The sequence below is a fragment of the Apium graveolens genome, chromosome 9, assembly GCF_009905375.1.
Source record: "Apium graveolens cultivar Ventura chromosome 9, ASM990537v1, whole genome shotgun sequence".
NCBI classification, from domain to species: Eukaryota; Viridiplantae; Streptophyta; class Magnoliopsida; order Apiales; family Apiaceae; genus Apium; species Apium graveolens.
The window spans coordinates 48,345,665-48,353,426 of NC_133655.1; the positions used below are offsets into that span (position 1 = coordinate 48,345,665).

A 7,762-nucleotide genomic window follows, 5' to 3' on the forward strand; every position below is an offset into this window, starting at 1 on the left:
TACAGGTTCATCAACTTTTTCTTTGCCCTTGGACCTTGAATCTATTTCCACTTGTGATTTGGCTTTGGTTGCCTCAGAATTTGTTCTTTCCTTTATCACAACACCCTTAGGCTTTGGAAATTTCTTTTCAACAATAGAAGCTTTATATTTTGTCTTGACACTTTCTGCTTTGAGTCTAGCTTCTTCTTCCTTTAGACTCTCAAAGTCTATTCGTGGATTTTCTTTAAGAAATGATTCCTTTGAAATTTCTTCATCAAGTTCCAGATGTTCACCAGAACTTATCCTTTTACCAATATCAGAACTTATTCTTCTCCCAGTATCAGAACTTGTTCCTTGACTTGTAATTCTTGCTTTACTTGATGAAAATCCTTTGCCTTGAATTTGACCTCTATCCTTATTAGAGTTTCCCTGGTCATCATTTCCATCATCCTTTCCCTTCAGTGTCTGAATAGATTTACATTTGGACTTAATCACTTTCTCCCCCTTTTTGGCATTAGCAGGTAAAAGAAGAGAGACAAGCAATTCCACTGAGGATTGGATCTCATTGAGTTGAGTTTTCTGAGAAGCTTGATTCTTTAGAATTTCATCAATCTGAGTTTGTTGCTTCTCCTGAGTTTTCTCAATGTAGGCAATTTTGTCAATGGCTAGCTTGAAAAATCTGTTCTTTTCAAGTTTAACATTCATATCTTGCTGGATCAAGGATTCTTGAATTTTGTTCACCTTGGCATGAGTTGTTGAGTGTAGACCTTGAAGGTGCCTAGTACTCAATGCAGTAACTCTCAACTGTGCCTTAAAATCATCATTTATCAGTATTTCATCAGCTTTTGCCAGATGCTCAACAAGAATCTTTTCAGAAGGAACAAAATTAACTGTGTTCCATTCCTTAGTCCACTCCTTTCCTCTAGGAATTTCACTCCAAGGTACTGGTGATTCCCCTCTAACAAACTTCTTGACTAAATCAGCTTTATTAACTGTTTGGTGAGGTGCATGTCCTGATGGACCAGCTGCATCAGCATCTAAATTAGCAGCAGCTTCACTAGTAGTTTCAGCATTATAAGCATCAGAACTTATAGATCCAGCAGTATCAGCATCCTCTGATAGAATAGCAGTATGTGAGCCAATAGAGGCTTCAACATCATCCTCTAAATTCTGATCTGCAGCTAAGTTCTGATCAACAGTCAAATCTTGATGCCCACCTAAAGTCTGATTTTCATCATCCAGATTCATAATTTGTGTAGTTGGAATATCTTCATTGAAATCAGCATCTTGAATTGGTGTTGTTGGTGGAGTGAATTGAGTTGCTGGAGCATCCAAGTACAGAACCTCAGGCACAATCAAGTTATGAATATCAATTTCAGCACTTGTACCTGGGTCTTCAATATGTACTTGTTGAATTATAGGTAACACAGGGGGTATAGGCACTCTGTCTTGAGCAGTTTCTGGTTGTGCAGAAGGAAGTGATTCAATAACAATTGGTTTTGTTGGGATCATAGATTCCTGACCCCCTTCCTTAGCTGCTTCCTCATCTTCTGAATCTGACTTAACTGTGTCCCTGTGAGCTCTTTGCTTTTTCATTTTCTTTAAAGGTGGAGACACTGTAGGAGCTTTATCACCAGAATTTAGCTTTCTAAGCCTTTTGAGAGGCCTAGAACTTCCAGTTACAGTATCTTTCTGAGAAGAGATCTTCTCAGCTTCTACAACAACAGGTTCTGATGTTTGAACCTGTTCCTCAATATCTGATTCATCTCTCAGAATAATTCTCCTTCTCTTCTGTTGAGACTGAGGTACTATCTTAGTCCTCTTGGGTTTGGAAGATGAAGGCTTCACCGTAGGTGCTGAGGGTTGAGGTTGAGAAGTTTGAGGTATTTGTGTAGAGGTGGTAGGTGCTGATGGTTGAGGTTCTGACGGTTGGACATCAGGATATAGTTCAGTGTATTTAACTGGATCATAGGTTATTAAGGCTTCTTTTGACAGCTAAAGGAACTTGGAGGGGTCTTAACACAGCCTTCTTATTATCAGTAGATAATAAGTCATTAAAAGCTCTTTTAGCTAGTCTGAATGATGGAATTAATTCACTAGCTGATTGGGGCTTATCATCACAATAAAAACTATAAATAAGCTGACAGAATCTAGAAAAGTATACAGTATTTCTGTCTTCTGTCATTCTATCCCCAATGAAACCTAAGACAGCACTTGCATAATCAAAATCAATTTGGTTAATGAGAGCATACCCGATTTGTTGGTTGAATATGGGGATTGCATCAAAATTAGAACATTTGTTTGCAAAAGCCTTGGTTATGCAGTCAAAGAAGAAACTCCATTCCCTCCTTATATAAAATCTCTTCAACTGACCCAGCTTTGCCAATGTCCTCTCATACCCCAGACTGGCCATCATGTTTTGAAGAACTGGCTCCTCAATAGTAGAATAAACACAGTTCTCAGGCAGCTGCAGTGCTTGTCGAACCATGGCCAATGTCACGACATTCTCATCCTCCCCTGATGAAAAAATAATACTTGGGGACCCTTGAGCACCACCATCATCATATACTCCGCTTCTCCAGAACTCCAGCACTTGAGTACCAGAGACTGCATCAGGTTGAGTCAGAGCATACCCAATATCAAAACTAGTAAGAAAGTCCTGAATGAAGCGAAGTTCTAATGGGGCTTCTGACTTGCTAAGAATAGCGGAGAAGTTATTAGGAACAAACTTAGCTCCATCAAAAATTACATCTTTTGGTGCCATCTCTGTAAGAAATTAAGTGAGTAAGAGAATGTTTGCAAAGTGTTTGTGAAAAGTCCTGAGAGAAAAACAACTTCAGAAAATAAGAGAGAGAGAGAGAGAGAGAGAGAGAGAGAAAGTAAAAGAGATTTAGAATAAAAAAGTAAATAAAAGATTATAAAATCTTTTATCTCTCATATATATACTCTCTCTACTCAATAGCTGTATGTTTGAAGCATGGGATACACTTTACACCTGGCACCATGTGAACAGTCAGTAAACGGTTAGCATCAGAACTTGATTATTATCAGAATTTAAAAGTCATCAGAATATGGCTTCTTAACTCGAAAAGTGAATGTTTATTCCTGTAATTCTTCACACAAATACTGATATGGGTTTAACAGAACTTAATCATCAGAACTTGTCCTCAGAATTTATGCAACTGACACTTAAACTGTTCATCTAAAATAACATTTATCACCACAGTAATTTTCATCATTCATATGGAGTGTATATGTGTGCATTAAGCTAAATATCAGACAAAGAGTAAAGTCTGATTCACTTCAGTACATGTTAGAAATAAGGCATAACTAAGAACTTTGCTCAAAATCTGTCATTATTCTGAAGTGTATTATAGAATGAGTTCATGCATGAGTCCACCTCAACTGTTTTGTGCTCATTTTATGCATCTTTTGAAATTCCATTTTACAGTGGCTTCTCAGTGTAAGTCAGTCACGACTGCTTATCAGAATTTATGCTATTATCAGAGTATTTCTCCAGTAATCATTGAGTGTGAAAAGTCACCAAGAAATTTTTTTGCTTTTCTAATGCATATTACATAATACCAGCAATGCACTTGGGTCTTCCCTTCCACATTTTTACTCTAGATCTCAAACGAGTACCTGATTTTTATTTCTTTTCTTTTTTTTTCTTTTGATAAGTGAGGCTTATCAGCACTTAGTACATCCATTAGATTTATAAACAACAGAACTTAACAGATAAGAAGCATTATTCTAGTTTTTGACTTAGTTATAAGATACACAAAGTAAACTTAACTAAGCTCAATATCAGAATTTGCTTGTGTTAAAAGATTTCCACATAAACAATTACTTCAAACATGGGATCTTTAGTATTTAAAGAATACTAGGTCAGCATCTAGCACAGTTATTCTCATTAGATTGAATAGTCACAGGAACATTCATATCACTATCAGAGTTTAGAAATTCACATCAGACAACAATCAACACTTAAGCAAACTTTAATTTAAGCACAGAATACATAAAGATAGTAATATATGTAAATACTGATCATAAAGTATGATGTATCAGAACATAAACTAGGCAGATTTAGAGAAAGAACCTGAAACTATTCCAAGTTCATTTACCAATCTTGTAAAAGTAGCTTCACACAGTGGTTTTGTGAAAATATCTGCTAGTTGTTGATCTGTTGGAACAAAATGCAATTCCACTATACCTTCATCCACATGTTCCCTTATGAAGTGGTACCTAATGCTGATGTGCTTTGTCATTGAGTGTTGAACTGGATTACCTGTCATAGCAATAGCACTTTGATAATCACAGTAAATAGGGATTTTAGAAAATTGTAACCCATAATCCAGTAACTGATTCTTCATCCAAAGAATCTGTGCACAACAGCTTCCTACAACAATGTATTCTGCTTCTGCAGTTGATGTGGAAATTGACTTCTGTTTCTTGCTATACCAAGAAACCAATCTGCCTCCAAGAAATTGGTAGCTTCCACTTGTGCTTTTCCTGTCAATTTTGCATCCTGCAAAATCTGCATCTGAGTAACCTATTAGCTTAAAGTCTAATTCTCTAGGATACCACAATCCCAGATCAGTTGTACCTTTAAGGTACTTGAAAATTCTTTCCACAGCTGTTAAGTGAGGTTCTCTTGGATCTGCTTGAAATCTTGCACAAAGACAGGTAGTGATAAGTGGATTTTATATCCACTTGAAATTCTTTATTACAAGCTTAAATTGGTGTTTTGGACTCAAGTTGTTGGTATTTTGATGTGTTTTTGTGTTATTGCATTTAAGGTATTAGTTAAATAAAGAAAAGAGATTTTAAAGGAAATTTGATGAAAAGTGATCAGAATTGGAATTCAAGGCCATTGTCAAGTTGTAGAGAATCTCAATAGCTTCGCGTGGGCAGTTGAATCGCCTAATTCTGACGAGTAGAACTCAAGTTATGGCCAAAACAAGATTCATCAGAATATTTTTCCCAGTCAGTAGCTGAGCGCCCGCTCAGCAGAGCTGAGCGCCCGCTCAGGGCGCGGCTGGTCGCTGATTTCGCTGAAAAAGCCTTTTTTGAGTAGAATTTGACGATTTTAAGCGTCCAGGTCCACTAGGGTGGTATATATACTTAAAAAAAGGGTTTTCATCATCCGGGAAGATTGGGATACCAAGGAGAAGACCTAGAAGCACTGAACAACTCCAAAAAAGAAGATCTTGTTTTCAACTTGTGATTCTTTGAATTAGTTGTAACTTTTGATGCTCATTTTCGTTCTTGTTGAACCTCGATCTCATTTATTCATACTTTGATTATTATTTAGTTTATTAAGACCTTGTTTTATACCATGCTTTCATTGGAACCCATGGTGACGATGAGTTCAATTATGGGCTAATCGTTATCATGGGGTTCTAGCGGATTTACTTATGGATTTCAATAGTTAATTTGTTTCGATATCTTGGTGTGTGGTGATTGTATGATATCCTAGTATCGGTTGTCCTTATTCGTCTTATGTGCGTAGCTAACATATAAGATATTGTGTTAATCTCTATTGAAGCGACAGTGAATATAGAGGTTTAGAACTTGCCATGCTAGCATAGGTTCATGTATGTGTATGCATGATTCGTAGGTAACTCTAACCGTTTGACTTGCCCTATGTAATCAAGATAGATAACTTGTGCTTAAACCGTTATGTTGTCAAATTCTATAGACATATAGGGTCTCAATATAATTGGTGCCTATTCAGCTTCTATCTCTTTTATGGATGTCTGGTAGAATGGTACTCGTGTAATGAAAGTTGGCGTTTATCAGTTTCGTGTTATCTGATTAGTTTCATCACCATCACATGCTAAGGTTAAGAACAATAAGGCTATTGAATGAAGTATTTAATGAAGTTAGGATCCCATGTTCATCATATATATTAATTTAACTTCAGTTCTCTTAGTTAATGTTAGTTAGTATAATCTCTTAGTTTAATAAAAACCCAATTTGTTATTTGTCTTAGCATTGAGCGATAACCATACATTGTTGCATAGGTGCATAAATTGAACTTAACCTAAACCAGTCTCTGTGGGAACGAATCTAATTTATATCTTATACTACTTGCGAACGCGTATACTTGCGTGAATATTAGCGCGTGTTTTCGCCCTAACAAGTTTTTGGCGCCGCTGCCGGGGAATCGGTGTTAATTTTTAGTTTATGTGCTTGTCATCAGTGGTCGTTAAAGTTCACTGACTCAGATTCTTTTACTTTCACAGTTTATTTGTTTGTGTTTCAGGTACTCATTACAATGGGAGATCCAGCAGCACGAACGAAAGCCTTGATGGACTTTTCTCAACCCAAGATCAATGACATTCAATCTAGCATTGTTCGTCCAGCTATCACAGCTAATACCTTTAAGATCAAGCCTGGCATAATTCAATGGGTGCAGAATTCAATCTAGTTTGGGGGTTCTCCAACTGAAGATCCTAATATGCACATTAGGGACTTTATTGAGATCTGCGACACCTTCAGGTTCAATGGCGTTTCCGAAGATGCTATTAAGCTGAGACTGTTTCCATTCTCTCTGAGGGACAAGGCTAAGAGCTGGTTACACTCTCTACCAGCTGGTTCGATTACTACTTGGGAGGATCTTGCTCAGAAATTCCTTACTAAATTCTTCCCTATGGCGAAGACAGCTGTAATGAGGAACGCTATTACTCAATTTGTGCAGCAAACGGGAGAATCACTATGTGAAGCTTGGGAGCGCTACAAGGAGATGCTTAGGAAGTGTCCTCATCATGGAATTCCTGATTGGATGATCATCACTTATTTTTACAATGGGTTGGGAGCACAGTCCAGACCCATGCTTGATGCAGCATCAGGCGGAGCATTATGTGCAAAGAGCTATGAGGAAGCTTATGATCTAATTGAACTGATGGCTGCTAATGAATATCAGTATCCAACCCAGAGATGTCCACAGGGCAAGGTAGCAGGAGTTCTTGAGGTGGATACAGCTACGGCTATCACTGCTCAACTAAAGGCATTGTCTATGAAGATCGATTCTCTGGCTAACTATGGTGTTAAGCAGATAACCAGTATTTGTGAGCTGTGTGCAGGTCCGCATGCGACAGAGCAATGCGCTATATCTAGTGACTCAGCTCAGTTTGTGAGCAACTTTCAGAGATCGCAACAGTCAGTTCCTGCCACTTATTATCCTGACAACTGGAATCATCCTAACTTCAGCTGGAGCAACAATCAGAATGCGATGCAACAGCCATTCCAGCAGTTTGCAAATAAGCTATTTAACCCTCCTGGTTTTTAGCAACAATTTACACCAAGACAACAACTCCAACTTCAACAACAAACTAATGATGCAGGTCTATCTTCGAATGAAAAATCTGAATTGGAGGAGTTGAGGCTTATGTGCAAAAACCAGGCTCTTATATGCCAAAGCCAGGCTGTTTCTATCCAGAATCTGGAGAACCAAATAGGGCAAATTGCTAATGCCTTATTGAATCGACCACCAGGAACGGTTCCTAGTGATACAGAAATAAATCCAGGCAAGAGGGAAGTTGAAGAACAGGTGAACGCCATCACCTTAAGGTCTAGAAAGGTCGCAAGCCCCCAAGTTCAGGAAGACGAAAAGCCTGAAAAGTCTCAAGTTCCAGCATCTGAAGTTTTGGCTGAAGAAGATGTGCAGAAGGAAGTAGAGGTGGAACCAAGGAAGACTACTGTGGAACACACTCCTCCTGAGGGTAATACAGGGGAGAAAAAGATCTATCCTCCACCTCCTTTTCCTAAAAGGCTGCAG

At 38.0% G+C, this 7,762-nt stretch overlaps 1 non-coding gene across 1 annotated transcript; it reads right to left on the reverse strand.

Annotated features, from left to right (window-relative positions):
• Nucleotides 1-6,649: 6,649 nt before the first annotated feature.
• Nucleotides 6,650-6,756, reverse strand: LOC141688533 (small nucleolar RNA R71). The gene has a single exon (XR_012561969.1). It is a non-coding gene; the product is annotated as a small nucleolar RNA R71 (small nucleolar RNA).
• Between the last annotated feature and the right edge of the window lie 1,006 nt (nt 6,757-7,762).